Source organism: Lolium rigidum, chromosome 1 (genome assembly GCF_022539505.1).
Source record: "Lolium rigidum isolate FL_2022 chromosome 1, APGP_CSIRO_Lrig_0.1, whole genome shotgun sequence".
NCBI lineage: Eukaryota > Viridiplantae > Streptophyta > Magnoliopsida > Poales > Poaceae > Lolium > Lolium rigidum.
The window spans coordinates 345,431,381-345,448,779 of NC_061508.1; the positions used below are offsets into that span (position 1 = coordinate 345,431,381).

Sequence of the window (17,399 nt, forward strand, 5' to 3'; positions counted from 1 at the left end):
GACCGACCAGCTCCAGCTTGTGCATCACGCCGCAACACTCATCATTTGCATACAAGCCTGGATCCTGATTGTACACAAGAGAGCAGTTAGCATGCTGCTTTTCCTCCTATTAGCTACGGTCCTATGTTACAACGAGATCAGGAGAGGATGGCCAACCTAAACTACATCTACAACTGCAACAATGTAGAGTCTATCCAGATGCTTCGGATGAGAAGATCCCTTTTCTATGCACTTGTGAAAGCGTTCAGGTCTAGACGACTGCTGGTTGATAGCATCAACACCTCTGTCGAAGAACAAGTCGCAATATTTCTTCATGTCGTGGGTCATAACCAGAGGTTCAGAGTCATCCATAACACATTCAGGCGATCCACGGAGACTATCTCTCGGTACTTCCAGCAGGTGTTGTACGAATTGGGGAGCTCAGAGGTGAATGATCAAGCCAGCTTCAACGAACACACCACCCACGATCAAGAACAACTACAGGTGGTTCCCGTATTTCATGGTGAGTACAAAATCATGTGTGTTCTACTTATAAGATGTGTGGTACTATTACAAACATGACTGTGTGCTAATTGTTTGACATGATTGCATTGGGGCTATTGATGGTACTCATGTGACTGCAAAGGTACCGAGATCAATTTCTGCAACATTCCACGGGAGGAAGCACTAAACCAGCCAGAACGTGCTACCACTGTGGATTTCGATATGAGGTTCACATACGTGCTTGCTGGGTGGGAGGGTTCAGCTCATGATGCGAGCATCCTGGCCAACAACTTGACCAGGCCTGATGCGTTGCAAATCCCTGAGGGTAAGTTCTACCTTGGAGATGCTGGATATGCATGCCGACCTGCTATTCTACCTTCCTTCAGGAAAACAAGGTACCACCTCAATGAGTTCACTCCCAGGAACCGACCTTAGAATGCGAAAGAGTTGTTCAATCTATAGCCTTAGAGTCACCATTGAGAGGGTTTTTGCTGCAATGAAGAACATGTTCAAGGTCCTTGACCAGAAACCGTTCCACACTTTTGACACTCAAGTAAAGTTGGTCCTTGCTTGCTGCATTCTTCACAACTAGATCCTAGGTTGGGGCGAGGATGACTTCTTCCAAGAGGAAGTCACTTTTGATGAAGTTGAGACCGGCCATGGCGTGGAGGCAGGCGACAATGAAGCCTGGAAAGAGAAGAGGCAACAGTGGACAGACGCAATGTGGGAATCCAGAGGCAACACCACCATTTGAGAAGGAGAAGAACATGTGAAGAAGTGAAGTGAAGAAATGAAGAAGAAGAAATGAAGAAGAAGAACCCCTTTGATCCCCTGTTTCTCGAACCCCAATCTGATCTCCGTGTGTTGAACTACCCCGTGATGATAAACTGTCATTCGTAGTAGCTAGGGAGCATCGTTATGAGCTACCATTCATACTAGCTACAGTTGATTTCGTGAACTACTAGCTTCGTAGTCTGCAACTGTCATGAACTGAGATTTCTGTATCATGAGAGGTGATAGTATGGTAAGCCTGCCAGTTATAGAGAAGAGGTGAGGGATGCCTGGATGGTACCAAATAAGCGTAATCTCATCTCCATCGAGATTTGGGGTTGGCTGCAGGCAAACAAACAAAAAGATCTTTTTGGCTCAAATCATGCAACCCGACCTATCAAACAACAGGCTAATTCTGGCACATGACTCGTTCCGAACACGCAGATGCCCTCGCACCACTGTGTCAATGAGCCACGAATCGGGCCCATGCTAATCAAACGCGCCCATGGTGTATGTCCAACCATTGAGTATTTTAAGTTAATGGTTCATATCTTTACTTTAAATTCGTTTTCTACTTCAAGAATCAATGTGCGTAAACCCTTTTAAGGTAGCTAAATACTATGAGACGAGTTTTCTGGTTGAATGACGGCATTTTCAAAAGTGTGAATGCATTTTCTCTTCTTGAGATTATACGGCAATCATGGGTTGAGAAAGCGCCATACAGTCCAAATAGATGAACTTCTGTGGTAATTGCATCTTCAAGCTAGCGGTCCGACACGAACAGACGCGTGTTTACGTCAAAATGGACGCGCGAAGGCTAAAACCCTAGCTCGATGGTATGACACGGAGTGACCGCCGTGTCTGCGTTAACCAATTTGCGGCCAAAATTTAGGTCCTAAATGCCGTCGACATGGACATAGCCGGTCATCGCGTGTGTCCGCGCCTTTCTTCCTCAGGCCCGCCTGCCAGTACTAGCGGGCGGCGTCTATGACGGTTATCTGCGCCGTGTTAGTGGCAACAACAACAAGTAGGCGTTTATGGCGCAAACACTAGATAGGGTTTTATTTTTAAGTCTTTTTTTTTGGCACTATGTAAACTACTTCTCTATTAATAAAAAAATATTTTTGAAATTTTTTGTGTCAGGCCACTAAGACAGACACAACCTAAACAAACAAACGCTTAAAACTGGCCATTTTGGTGTCCGCGAATCGACCCGAACAAACACTTTTGATGTCCGAAATACATCGAACCACTTAAGATGCCTAGGAGTAGCATGAGCAGCGTCAGCAAGCACAAGCCTAGAGCCACCTTGAGCTCTCATGAAAGGGAGGGAGATAGCTAAGAGCATCTCTAGCCGCGTCTCCCAAAGCGTCCCCCAAAGCAATTTGGGGTGCGCCGGACCAAAAAACCGTTCCAGCCGCGTCCCCCAAAGCCCCTTTTTGTCCGGCACGGCCCGATACGGTATCCGGCGCCCCAAGCCCGTCCCCGTCCCACAAGGGACGCTCCGGGCACGCCGGACACAATGAAAAGCGAGGCGAACCGACGCGGGCCCGACGCGTCAGCGGCTCGGAAGGCTAAAACACTGTCGCCTACCTTTGGTCAAGCGACGTTAATGGCGTCCTGGTTTTCCCAGGCGACGCAGAGACGCGTCTCGTCGTGCATGGCCGCGTGGCCGTCCGCGCCGACGTTATTGCGTGCAACCACCCCGCTGCCGCAGCTGTACATTAAGACGCCCTGCAGTTCGTCCCAATTTCTCGCCGCTCCCAAACCTTCTCGTCGCCGCCTCCCTCTCGCAGATCTTCTCCTCGCCGCTCCAAAAATGTCGACCTCGTCCTCCCGTAAGATCGCCGCGGCGAACAGCTTCGGCTGCGGCAGCCTAACCGTGGCGGAGGCGTGGGCGCTATACCACGCCGGCTATACAGTCCCGCCGGACATGCGGATGCCAAGCAGCGGCGGCTGGAAGATGGTCGTGAACGACATTGGCGTCCCGCCGCCGCCGAAGCCGGGCACGGACCAATGGAGGGACGGCATCAGGGCCCGGCGGGTTCAACTCACCGCCGCCGAGCGGCAGGATCCGACGTGGGTGGCCAACAACAACGACGACTTGTGGAAGACGTACTTCAAGGCGAAGTATGACGTCGAGATGCACAGCACCCACACTACAAGGGAAAGGCCTACCGCCGGCGCACCTAAAAGGCCTATTGCCGGCGCACCAAAGCCCGCCGGTGCGAACGGGCCGGTGATAACAGGCCACTGCCGGCGCACCAGGCAGTGCGCCGGCGATAGGTCAGGTACTGCTGGCGCGCCATCCAAGCTTCGCCGGCAAAACACAAGTTCCACCGGCGCACGTGCAGATGCGCCGGCAGTAGGGCTTCCAGCACTGGCGCTTGCCACGTGCGCCGGCAGTATGGAATTTAGGTGCGCCGGCAATACTATTCGAAAATTCATTTTTACAGCTTTTTTCCAGCATATTACAATACATATTTGACAGCAGTATATATTTACAACGCAGTTCATATTTATACATCATTACATGCAATATGAGAAGCACATAGAGAGCCAAGTTTCATTTCGGTATCAATACACAAATACGCAAGTCTCGTTTCGGAATGTTGATTCATACAACACATATGCATATGGAACACCGAACAACGAAGTTTCACAAAGTTAGAAGTCTCGGTACATAGTCGTCACAAGTGTCGTCATACACCTCACAATGTAGGTCCTAACCTAAACTACAATCACATAGAAGATGACCAACATGGTCACAATGACCATCATCACGAAGGCCATGGTCTTCATCCGGTTCCTCCTCATGTCCATCATCTCTCCCGCTAGATAACGGGCATATCTTCCTTCCGCCTCCACCGGAGCTCAACCATAACCATAACCATCTCCATAACCATGCCATCACCATAACCATCACCATATAAATTACAGTAGCATTTCAGCATATACATTACAGTGGCATTTTACATCAGCATAAAAATAACAGTGTACAACACAGAACACAGCTATCAAGTCATTTACTTATAAATCAGTGTACAACCTTGTTTCTTTGTTCACAGACTAGTTTATTAGCAATTTTCTTATTACTAGTCACTCATAAAGTAGCATCCAGCTCACCCAAAAATCAAACAGCAAGCAATGAATAAAGAAAACAAAAGCTGCTATCACAAGCAATTTGAACCAGTAGCAATTTATGGCAAGCATGAGCATGAGCAAGCATTTTTGCATTTCATTATTGTTATGAGCATCAGCATGCCCACAGCAGCACCAATAAGCAGTAGCAGTTTTATCTCATTGCTTAAACCAACCATGAATTAAAATAGCACAAAGGCCCACATGAGCTTCTTACTAAAGAAAAATGTGAAATTAAAATAGCACTTATGTTTGATTGAATGCCAGAGCTCCTGCATAATCATGGATTTGATAATTGAAAGAATGCACTATCTGTTTGATTGAATAATGCCAGAGCTCCTGCCTCTTTCCTTTAACATGATAATGATGTATATAATCAATAGATGCACTGGTTTAATTACTGTAACACACTAAATAGTATTGGCATAATCATGGACTTGATAATTGCAATATGGTTGTTCATTTAAAAATACTACTTATTGCTATATCAACCAGTACCTACTTCATTTGCAAGTAGCATTAGGCATTTTCATTTGCATTTGCATTAGGCATTTGATAAATGGATCAATGATGTTGCTCAAGCTTTGATTTCCGCTTAGTCGTACAACGGAGTATTCGAGTCTATCTCGAGTTGCTCAAGCTTTGATTTCCGTTTGGCGCCTTTCGTCTTTTCGAGAAGCAGATCTTGAAGATGAGGGTCCCGCACGACTGAAGCTAGCGGCACCTCTTCGTTGTCATCAAGGTTATTGTCGTCGTCAAGGTTATCGTCCTGTGCGACAAACTCTTCATCGTCATCAATATCATGATGCCCTCCTTCTTGCCGGCCATTACCACCTGCTGCCGTCGCCCCATTGACCTCCGCGCCATCATCACTCATCCATTGAGTGTGTCTATGCATGAAACCATTAGTGAGCAGGTGCCCCTGCAATTTGCCTGAATAGGGGTCAAACCATTTCACTCGTTTGCATCTTCGGCACGGACACAATACCTCGGTGCGGTTATTTTCATACATGTCGATGATCGCGTGTTTCGAGATATCTCATCACGACGCTTTCACTCATCTCGATAACCATTATCGCACTGCACGGTAAGATTATATAATTGATTAGAACCATGCATCCGTCGGTAGTTTTCACGGAAAATTTCGGCATGACCTTCCTACACGGTAGGACATAGGAGCGCCAGAAATGTGCCGAAACGGAAACTTAAAGAATCAACATTTCGACGCAACGTTGGCAACTCATTTTCAACGCCAACACACACAAGCACAAGCACAAACACAACATATATATATATGCCACACACGAGCTTTTGATTCAAATGTCCAATATATATATCGATTTCATTCCTCAATTTGTTCATTAATCACCTATTTGTTTGATATACTCGTCAACGAGATCGAGACGTCGCGCCGCGACCACGGCGTATGGAAGCCGACTTTCTAGATCTAGATCTAGATTGAGCGGTCAATGCGGGATAGTAGATCTAGATCTACATAGGGGGATGTGGGAGATGCATGTAGGAAGGGAAGATTTGCTCAAAAAATATGATTTTGTTTGGTCAAATTAGCTAAATTGGGGATAGGAATAGGCAAAAATGAGCTGGGTTGGGAGAAGGCTCGGGTTTGCGTGGAGGAGTGGAGTAATGGTAGTGGGGGGAGTGGTTGTTGAGCAGAAATAACTGCCCAGGTTACTGCCGGCGCACCAGGGCATGGGTGCGCCGGCAGAACATAGCCCATTCGGCTATATCACCCCCGGGCCAGGCCCAAGAATCATTGCCGGCGCACCAGCCCAGGGGCGCGTCGGCAATAGCACATTTCCGCCGGCGCGCCCCTGGGCTGATGCGCCGGCAATGATTCTTGGGCCTGGCCCGAATCGGCCGAGCCCATGCCAGGAAATAACGTCGGCGCGTCGACTCCGCTGGTGCGCCGGCAGTAGGCCCGCATCTCCGCCGCGTCTGAAATGTTGTGCGCCGGCAACACTTTCCACCGGCGCACGTCCATGGTGGTGCGCCGGCACCTATTGCCTCCACCTATAGGCTTTTTCCTAGTAGTGTCAGGGGCTCGTCGACGGGCCCAACAGTTAGAACAAGGACGGCCGCGCCCTGTTCTGGGGCGTTCCGGGGCGCACCCTCGAGAACGTCATCCGCGGCATCCGCAACGGTGCTCCAAGGTTGGAGACGCCGTCGTCACCGCCACCGTTTCCTCGAGGAGGACCACCGCAATGGCAGCCGAGGAGGACGACGTACTCATCCTCCTCGCACTCTTCTTCCTCGGGACCGGCGCGATCGACGCCGTCCTCGTCGTACCGCTCGGCGCCCTACACCGTCCCCAAACGGGAGGTGAAGGAGGAGCCGGCGACGCCCGTCAACACGAGGCGTGGCGGCAGCGGCGGTCGGCGGCAGACAAGGGAGGCGCGGCGGCGCCCTCCTCATCCCGAAGCCGGAGGTGAAGGAGGAGCCGGAGGAAGCGTCGCGAGGCGGCGGCTGTCGGCGGAGTACGAGCGGCAACAGCGGCTCATCGCCAGCAGCGATGACCCCGAGGACTGCCCAGGGCTGCGGGCGGCGTTCTTGGCGTCCATGAACGACAAGGACGCCTGGAGGGGCGACGTCGACATAGCAATCGCCATGTCCATCCACGACTCCGGCAAGCCGCTCGTGGACCTCACCGACGACGGCGAGGCAGGACCAAGCGGCTTGGTGAAGGACGAGCCCGTCGACGAGCCCATCGACGAGCGCGTCAAGCAGGAGGTCGTCACCGACGAGATGTACAACTTCCAGCAGTATTACGACGCTTCCGGCCGCCGCAAGTACTTCTAGATTAGGTTTAGTTTAAATTTAGTCAAATTTTGTTCGAATCTATGTAAGTTTGGACGAATCTAATCGAATCTCATTAAGTTTAAAATTTCCGAAATTTTGTTTGGGGGACGCGACTGGGGAGCGATGTCCCCCAAACGCGATACGAACGAAATACGTCCCCCAAACGCTCAATCCAGCGCGTTTTGGGGGACGCGGCCGGAGATGCTCTAATATCAGGGAAGCCAACGAAACGCGCAGCAGCAGTGAGGAAGAACCGAAGAAGAGGTCGGAAACGGCAAGGAGCAGTGGTTGCCAGCGCTGGCGATGCGACGAGCGTGGAGACGAACAGATCAGGGCCGCGGCAGCTAAGCTAGGTTTAATGATATGTACATGCATGAAGATGAAAAAAATAGTTTTAAAAATAATTTACATATACATGTTTTAATTTACATGGGTGCTTGTACAGTGTACATACATCACACTACAATTTTGTACACATACATACGTTGTACACCGGTGTACCTGTACAGAGAACGGGCTCGATGCCCGTACCCCCACCTACTGTGGGGGCAAGGAAGCTTGTCTGAATCCCCGCTTTTAAACCACGAAGTCCCGTGGTAGCCTAGCGATGTGGTACAAAAAAAAATTAGTTTAACGCGTACTGTTGTTTCATGGGCCGGTCAGTCCACGGACCACGGACCACGGCCCAATCTGGAATACCCAAACACCTGCAAACCCTCTTACTCCCAGAAAATATTCTCACCCCCTCAAAAAAAATTTATCATCACATGAGCTCCAGTGGAGGAAGCTGTCCGGTGCCCATATGCATCCACATGGATTTCCAAATCCAGCCGATCGATCTGCAAGTTTGTTTCCCCGATCTTTAATGGCGGATGAAATGTAGCAACTTTCTCCATTGTCTCCTCGTTACTTTGCTAGTGCGAGCAGGGGAAGAAAACGGTACCTGGAAAACTTAGCTCTACTGTTACACGGTTTGTGACTTCATGAAGCAGGGTGGAACTTAAAAACCACACAAGGCTCACAAGCAATAATGTTAATGGGACCGTGGATGAAGTACTACAAAATGATTTTACATTTATTTTCCATAGAATGGGCAGTAATTCACATTTTAAGGTACAACCAATAAGAACGGTACAGCACCGACTGCTCAAAACGGTTTTCAGAGACAACATGACATGAATACCAAAACAAGATTCCAAAGCCACATGGAATCAAAAAAAAATGTACTTAGCATCTAAAATAATTGTGTGGGTTCAAAAAACTTTGCCCTGGTCTGTAAATACTGAACAATTCAGCAGCACTAACAGTTGTGGGAAACTAGACACCATCATGATTTCACAGATTTAAGGACTGTAGCGCACTAGACAGTACTGAAACTATGTGGAGTAATAATCTCGTTACTGGCGATCAGTTCGAACCAAGCATCCAAGCTTCAGCCTTATTTGTTTCAAAAGTAAAACTAAGGCATGTCCGTTTCAGAAGTAAAACTAAGTCATGTCGTAGTAGCATTACCCTAGCTAGCTGGATTCTGTAAGGCATCGAAGCTTCCGCCTATCCGTTCTTCTGCGAGCCCCCTCTCAAGTTTCAGCACCCTAGCATGCATAATCCTAACATCGACTTCTGCGAGCTTGGCAAAGCTGCCAGCTGTTGTCTTCCTTCTGTAGTGAAGATAACTGTCTGATCCTGGACGCTTCCTTGGCGGCATATAACAAAATCCATGGTTCTTCCATTTCTGACTTGATACTTTGTATCCCTGATGATGATGATGCAGGCAAGCACCTTGCACCAAACATAAGGTCCGTCCCGGCCTCGTTTGTTCGCTCCGTTTGTGGTTCGTGTTTCCTCCGTGTGCACCTTTGGATTTTTGTCCTACATTGCAGCAGGTTTAGCCATGAAATTAACAACAATCACCCCTAAAAAGATGTGTAGATAGCCCGAGGTGCTACATCCGTGCAAATTTTAATTTTACATATGCTGCAAATCAAATAGAATTTTCATCTGAATAGCAACTTTATTGTTCATTTGGTTTCTGAACTCATTAACAATCTTTTTTTCATGCTGATTTTTTTCCTGAAATAACATCCATATATACAAGGTTGTTAAGGTTTCTACTCATATTTCAGAAAGGCTACATCAAAGGAGATTTTAATTTCATAATAAATATGTGATGACAATAAAATAGAGTTCTTTTTATGAATGGCAACTTTCTTGTTCTTCACCTTTAAATTAAATAATTTGGCAGTTCGTCTAAATAAAATAAAAAATTCTTTGAACCAATTGTGTTTGGTTTCTAAGAGCATTTATGACTTTTTCTAAGAAGCAACAATAGTTTATATGAAAAGGATATCTAGAACTATACCTAGGTCATATACTCCCTCCGTCCCATAATATAAGATGTTATTACAACCAATATTGGTTGTAATAACGTCTTATATTACGGGACGAATGGAGTACACTGGTTGCACATCCCAATATTGATCTGTGACTCACCAGCACTGATAGTCCTTAGTTACTGTATACAACCTTATTACTAACTAAATGTCCTAAAATTTTAAAATAAGGTTATAACAATTTTTCGTACATATCATACCTCGGTAAATGAAAATTACCCATTACAAGATAGGACTAGTGGCTCTAAACAAAGGAATGTATAACCTATTAAGACACAACATACGATATGGCTACCATAGTAGATAGTATATGGTATTCTCTCTTATGACAGTAATAAGTAGGTTTATGAACCACTAAATGGACAGCCTAAGGATGAGATCTGACATGTGTATATTAAAAGAAAAACAATGATGAAGATGGAATGCAATGGTCACTGGAATCTGGAAGTTACCATGTGCGACGTCAATTTTAGAGCATCTCCACTCGTCTCCCCACAGAGCCCCCCACGGCCACTTTTTTTCATCCGGACGGCGAAAAACGGCCCAGTCAGGCCCCCGGTTCCTCGTTTTGGTCCGGATTTGAGCCTATTTTCGTCCGGACTCCCCATGCCATCCTCGGTTTCCCGGGGTCTCCCGGGGACTCCGGATGAAGCTAAACCAACCGTCCACGCCCACGTGTCTCCTCTTTCGTCCGGATTCCCCGAGCCATCCTCTTTTTCCCCGAGAAACGCCGCTTGGGGAGCACACGACTGGGAAACTACTCCTCCCCACGCCAAATCTTCCTCCAATCCGGACGAAAATTTCGCCGGATTTGGGCGTGGGGAGCGCCAACGAGTGGGGATGCTCTTATCATAGGCACATGCATCAATTCTCTTATGCCAAACTCCTCAGTCCTCACTCGTGCTGTCAGATTCACATGCATTGCTTCCTGCCTCAGAAATCTCCTAAAGAAAGGAAAAAGTAACTTCAGTCCATCATTTTATGACAAATAATACATGACTTAAGAGAGTTACCCTATCTGGAATACTCACCTTCCCATATCCCTTGACCAATGATGTTATACTGAACTCTTAGAGCCAATATTAGTAATAGCCATTACACACACCCGTGTAGGGACCCTAGCTGGATTACTAGACAGCCACAGTTCTGCATGCATCGCCCACTGATAGATGTGGGAACTGGGAAGCATGAGGCAGGATTCTTTCAATGAGCAGAGACAACTCATTCAAGTAGCGTTGAGCAATAGCATAGAAGTTAACCGAAGGAAGCCGCAAGCCTATTCTTCGTGCTATGGACCCAGCTGCAGCTTCGAGTTGCCATGCTCCAATGACTCGGACTGGCCTGAATAGTTGTCTTGCACTCTGTTTTAGAGGGATCCCGAGAAGTTTGTCCACTTGGGTAAACGCTGCCACAAATGGAAGCTTACCGTCCATTGCCCACATGTAAATGTCGGTCGGTGGGATTGCTTCCCGGGCAACATGAACAGGCCAGGAAACAGATGGACAATGTCGAATACACTGGCAGCATCATCCTTAAGGAGCGCAGAAAGATGAACTCGGCCCTTCGCCTGTCTTTTCGAATCAGGGCTTCATCTGCCCATTCGCAATTCACATGTCAAGGTTCCTCTTGGTGTTTCAATGGCAATAACTGACCAAGAGAAGCACCTCCACTGGAAGAACGCTTCAGTCCCAGCGCAGCATCGTCTTGGCGAGCACCTCCCGAGCCCACATTTCGTCGAACACCTTGGAGGCAGACAGGCAACACACCCAGAGAGTTCCAGCCACGCCGCAGACGAGCGCGCTCACACGCTGCCTCTCCACCATCACTTGCAGCCGCTGCTGCAGGATCACCAGCAGCCCCTGCACGTAGCGCCGCTGGACCCGAGTCCCCAGCTCCTCTGGCTCGCCGCCCCATGCGTGGGCGGTGCAGGGCACGGAAGGTCGATGGAATCTGGTCGCAGCTTATCTGAATCGATATGGGCCCAGTTTATATCCTTTTTTTTTTTTTTGAGGGTGAGGTTGTAACCAAATTGAACCTTCGGTTGCAGATGGGCCTCGCAGAACGGGAGAAGGTGGCGGATGGGTAGAGCCTCTAACATATAGGAGTCAACCTGGCCCAACAGATACATGACTCGCCAAAATCCGGTGGGCACAAATAATAAGGCCACATGTGTTGTAAGGAAGAAGGTGCAACCAAGAAATTTTCATATGAATACTTCAAAAAAAAAGAAATTTTCATATGAAAAAAAAACGTAAAAGTACATGAAACATGAGTGATTAATTAAACAAGATAATATAAGTACTCGACATATCGTTATACTAGCATACAAATGCAAGATGCAGGCTTCTTAACAACAAAATCCTCCTCGCAAAAAAAAACAACAAAAACCTAACTAAAAGCCGTGACCATGCATCACGTAGTGCCACCCATGTGCGTGAAAACTTAGCTAGTGCATTACTTTAATATGGTCTTAGTCTCTTAGAGAAGAGGTCTTAAGTTCAAGTCCTGGCATTTTTGCTTACCAAACTGTCTTATATATTTCACAATGAAGGTAACATTTTGGATGTAAAATTTTATCATTATGTGCAGCAGTGGCAAAGTGGTGAAGCCAGCAGGGCCCCATCCTAAGATTTGGCCCAACTCATATGTTTTGTATAGATGATAGGGGAAAAAAAAATCTCAGCCCAAATTAATTCTGCCCACCTACCAAAATGGGATGGATTCACCACTATTGCAGCATCCAAAATATGGGTTATCTCTAGTTGACATATTTTCATGTTTGTAGATTACATTGTTTCCTACATCTTGAAATTCTTATTAGAATTTTTTGAAATTGTAAAATGAATTTTTTTAATTGTTCGAAAAACAGACTCCAAGTAACTCGTGACCCGAATCAACCACGCATGTATCATTCATGCCTGGCTCTTGGGTGCCCAAAACCTAGTTGGTGTCTGTTTCGCAGCACACTCAGTAGGGAAAAAAAACTATGTACTACCTCCATCCCAATGCTTAAGGCCTATATTTTTTCAGAAAGTCAAACGAAGTAAGTTTGACCAAATGTTTAGAAGAATTTATGAATAAATATGATATTTTGTAGGTACCATATAAAAATATATTTCATTATCTATCTAATGGTATTGATTTTGTACTTTTCATGTTAATAATTTTTTATAACAACTTAGTCAAACTTAACATAGTTTGACTTTCTGAAAAAAAATAGTTTAAGTCTTGGGATGGAGGTAGTATAAATAAGAAGGGGCGGGTTGCCTTCGTTCACAAGGAAGAAAAAGTAAAAAGCACCGAAATCAACAATGTAGCCTGAGCTACATGCAGCTTATTTTTTGAAGAAAAAAATAGAAATGGAATTTAAAATTTTCTAAAAAGTCTGAAGATAAATCTAAAGCTTTAAAAATCAAACTACATATGGGTCGTCGCACAAAAATTTACACTCCAGAAGGCAACCTCAAAAAGGAGAAGGAGGTGAACGCCTTGAGCCAAACCTTCACACACTGGGCCCCACGACTCACGTCTCACCATACCTGTATGCCCCGCTTACCACGTACAATACCCTTTCCATACTGTATTTTCAGTACTACGTACGGGTAGTTCTGCTTCACCCTGAAACAGCGTTAAATATAGCGTGTGACAGACAATGGACAACTGTGAACCACATTGACCCCTGGTGCACGTCTACCCTCTGACATGTCCCCATACCCGGTAGACGTCTACGGCCCTAGTTCTGCCGTTGTGCAGTGCCTCACCTCGCGACTTTCGTTCGGTCAATGGTGAACAGTGGCAAAATGAACTTGCCTGGTGGAAAAACATGTTCGGCCTGTCAAGCCCTAGCTATTGACCACAGGGGGTGAGCTAAGCTATACGTATTGATCAAAGAGAAAATCAGGGAGCTAGAAAATGAGGAAAAAGTAAATTACAAATGCTCAAAACCGTCCGATCTTCGTCACCCTGTTCCGCCAACGGCGTGAACTTAAATCACTGATGAATTCCATTACAAAATAAACCCTATTGTAGTTGGTGGCTTTGCATCGGGTGAGTGGGATGAGACGGTCTAATGAGTATTACGTTTTGCTTTATTAAATTTATATGAAGAGGCTTTGAATGAAAAACACCAAATTTGATAATTTTCGTACATTAAACATGTTGTTACCATTCCATGATTTGGACACGGCGAGGTAATTTTATTTTCGTCATCGCGCTTGCATGACACATCTTAAATTGTAATGCGTTCATATTGCTAATTGCATTACAATTTTGCTGTTCATGTAATTAATAACAAATGATAACTTAATTACCGAGAAATTTACCGATTTTCTCCGGTGTAAACGGAATAAAGGTGGAAACCGATGAAGATCACATGGTAATCATACTTTCAAATTTGTTTTTTAAGCAAATACACCGGAGAATCAAGGTTCTTCGAGGGTGTTTCGGTAAAACCTCAACTACATAAGTCAAAAGATCAGTTAGAAAGATGGTAAAAACAATTCACCCATGAATACCGATAAATGTTACATAATCCATATACATGCACAATCTGTTTTCTACATCTCGAATTAATACGAGAATGAACCTCAAAACAAAAAAGAAATTTTAACTACCATTATCTGGCTAACATGCTAGTTTTTCCATTAGCATTCTATGTCTTCTTTATAGATCTTTGCACCAAGATTTCATAATAAGAAGTTTTATTTGTCAAATCAATAATTTATTATAACTCTATAAATAATTAGATGAAAAAACACTGAAACTTTACTTTCTATTAATACAGATATAAAATTAGCTATTTTTAAAAATATATTTAAACTAGAAATTAAAATTGCGTGAAAATATTTATAAACTACATACATCCTTACAAGTATGAATGAAGGTTCCCAACATTATCACAACATCTGGTACTTTTGATGCTTACTTCATAAGTAAATAAGTGTATTGAAAAGTTTGAGTTCGCAAAATCTAAATTTGGCAGAAGCTAATATTAGCAAGGATTAATTAAAGGTACTTTTTTGATCTACAAAGCTGCTTGGTAGTATATATGTAAGTGTATTTAAGATGTGAGATGGTTATTATGGGGGCTCTGTTTTAAACCATAGCAAATAATGTACTGTATTGTTATAATTTGAAAACAGAGGCCTATTTCTATGACACTATATAAGAGCAGCCACTCTTGAATAAAAAAATGTGGCGACATCAATAAGCAACAAATATGTGCATTTTTTCTTCCTTGCTATTTATGCGTTGTTTATATTTTCCTGGCTATGTGTGTAAAATTTGAACTTTTCCTAATATAAGCTTATTTTGGAACCTTATCAATTCTCACTTTTCTTCTCACATTTTTCATCTTTTTCTTGACTTTCCTCTTTTGAAGCAGAAGACAATACCCTCTATCTAGAGTGGAGGAGCTTGCTTTTGAAATAGGAAGATAGTAATTCTCGCTCTTTCCTCAACTTTGCCTTTCTATCACTTTTGTGTATAATTTGCAGTATTTCAGTATGTGAGTATATATTTCAATTTAATTCATTATAATGCATATCAACTAATTATATTAATTTTCTGTTGAACAAGTGCCGAAACAATTCTACGTGTTGGATGTTCTAGTCTGAAATCGTGAGCAAAGGAGAGAAGACATTACAGTATCTTTTCACATCTCTTCTTTGCTAAGGCAAGTACATAACCAAAGAATCTGCCATGCATGGAAGCTAGTCCTAGGTGTTAACTTTGATATCTTACATTGTATGTTCTGTTCAACTATTTGGATTTGTTGGCTTGTAGTATATTTTACCTCTTTTTGTTTGTTTGAAGGTTCTTGAGGGAAAATCTACTGCCAACATCAAGTTGCAGCTGTCTACCACGGACCGGATGGTTGTTCGGCGCATCCACGGAACCACGAAAAAACTGATGGGCGTTGAATATGTCGATCTCGGTATACAGTCGGAGAAGTCTCAAAGTCTTAGTGTTTATCTCTACAACACTGATAGACACCAGCTAAGCATCTATCAAAGATGTATCTCTGGCCTATCCCACCGAAGGCCATTATACCTACGTGAGCCTTCTAATGGTTGTAACAGGAGAACATTATTTTTAACAAGTTTTTAGCTCATCAGTGATACATAGTCGTTTCTGACAAACACGTTCTCACGGTTGAGTACCCTATCATAACAAGGATTTAAGTGTATGTCAAAATAATGTATCCTGTACTGGTGAATTACTGTCTATTTCATAACGCACTAAGTAAAAAAAACTCAACATACAAGGAAAAATAAGGAGGTTTGCCATCGTTCTACAACGAAAAGGCAAAAAGCACCCCAAAAATAGAAGGAACAACACCCCGAGTCAAACGTTTAATACATGCATGCCATGGTCGTGCTCTTTTTTTTTAATAAAATACTTAATTTTCAGTTTCAGTTATAGCTTTGTATTATTATATCCTTGTATATTTTTTTGTAGAATATAAACTATTTCAATTATAATGACAAAACTATATGTTTCCAAGTAGGCCTATTCTAGGATGTGAAAGGTGTAAAGAATATTTTCGGCTCAAGAGCAAGAGACATACCCATCGGCCATCAATGTAATTAAGAGTATGAAAATTGGGAGAAATTATAATCGGATAGTTTATGATTTGTCTAGTGTGACACACAACATAGCAGGGAAACTAATACCGGGCTTCCGTGCTATCTAACGCTATCCTCAACTTATGTGTACCCAAGCACAACTTGATCATGTGGAGCAATGCATTGATTTCTCTTTCTCAAAGGAAAAGCACAATCCTGTTGCCAATGTTCTACAAGGTATCATGGTCAATTTTAGTTTGTCCATGTTCTCTTGCCTGCATGAGAGAGGGGATATACAACCAGCCAGATGACCCATGCACGCTGATGGACACGCGCAACGGTGTTTCTTTTGGCGCCTAGGACATTCAGGAATGGCTCTTTACCACGCGACGTGGGATAAGTGGGTTGTTTTATTTATCTGAACATTATATATTTAATTTATTCTTACCTAAGCTATCGACAAAGCACTCACCCTATTTATTATCTTATTTTAATGGGGTTTCAAAGAGGAATTTCATATTTAGACACAAATGATTCGAATAAAGAACCTTTTTTAGTATAAATGATGTATCTTCAACTAAGTATATATCCTAACATCTGGACAAACCCAAAACTTTTCTATCATCATTTTATAAAAAAAATAACAATGATTCCTCTTAATAGTATCATTGATGACATGAAAAGACATGACAATGAGTATTGAGAGTGTACCCTTTTGGTATAAACATAGAGGAGAATATATATGTTGGAAAACCACAAGATATATTAATGTCAAATAAATCTTGTGTGTATTTGTTAGGATAGATATTTTGAAGTGATGATGGTCCAATCAAGATTTTTATGAGCATGAAAACATGTAAAGTAAAGTAAGTTGAAGTTATTTCTCGCAAAAAAGTAAGTTGAAGTTATAATGCATGCCAATTAACGCAAATACATGTTTTTGTACTCATTTTCAAAATTTAGCAAAGCAACATATATGTAAGGTTAGTATATTTTAAAAAAAAACATACCAATTAACGTTTTTGTAGAATAAAATAATGTACATTTTCTAAGTTCAATAAGTACAAGAAAATGTGGTATTCTAAGGCTTAAGTTCAAAACCCTAACGATAGCACCTTTTACTTAGGTTCTACAAATGGTTTTGACGTAACTTCAAAAAATCTGCTCTGCGTGAAATGGTAAATTGCATGATTAGGTTTTGAACTCCACTCTACACCAATAGCATGCACAT

General features: G+C 43.8%; 1 pseudogene; it reads right to left on the reverse strand.

Moving 5' to 3' along the window:
- Nucleotides 1-1,078: 1,078 nt before the first annotated feature.
- LOC124664326 lies at nt 1,079-13,811 on the reverse strand (annotated as a pseudogene).
- Nucleotides 13,812-17,399: the final 3,588 nt, after the last annotated feature.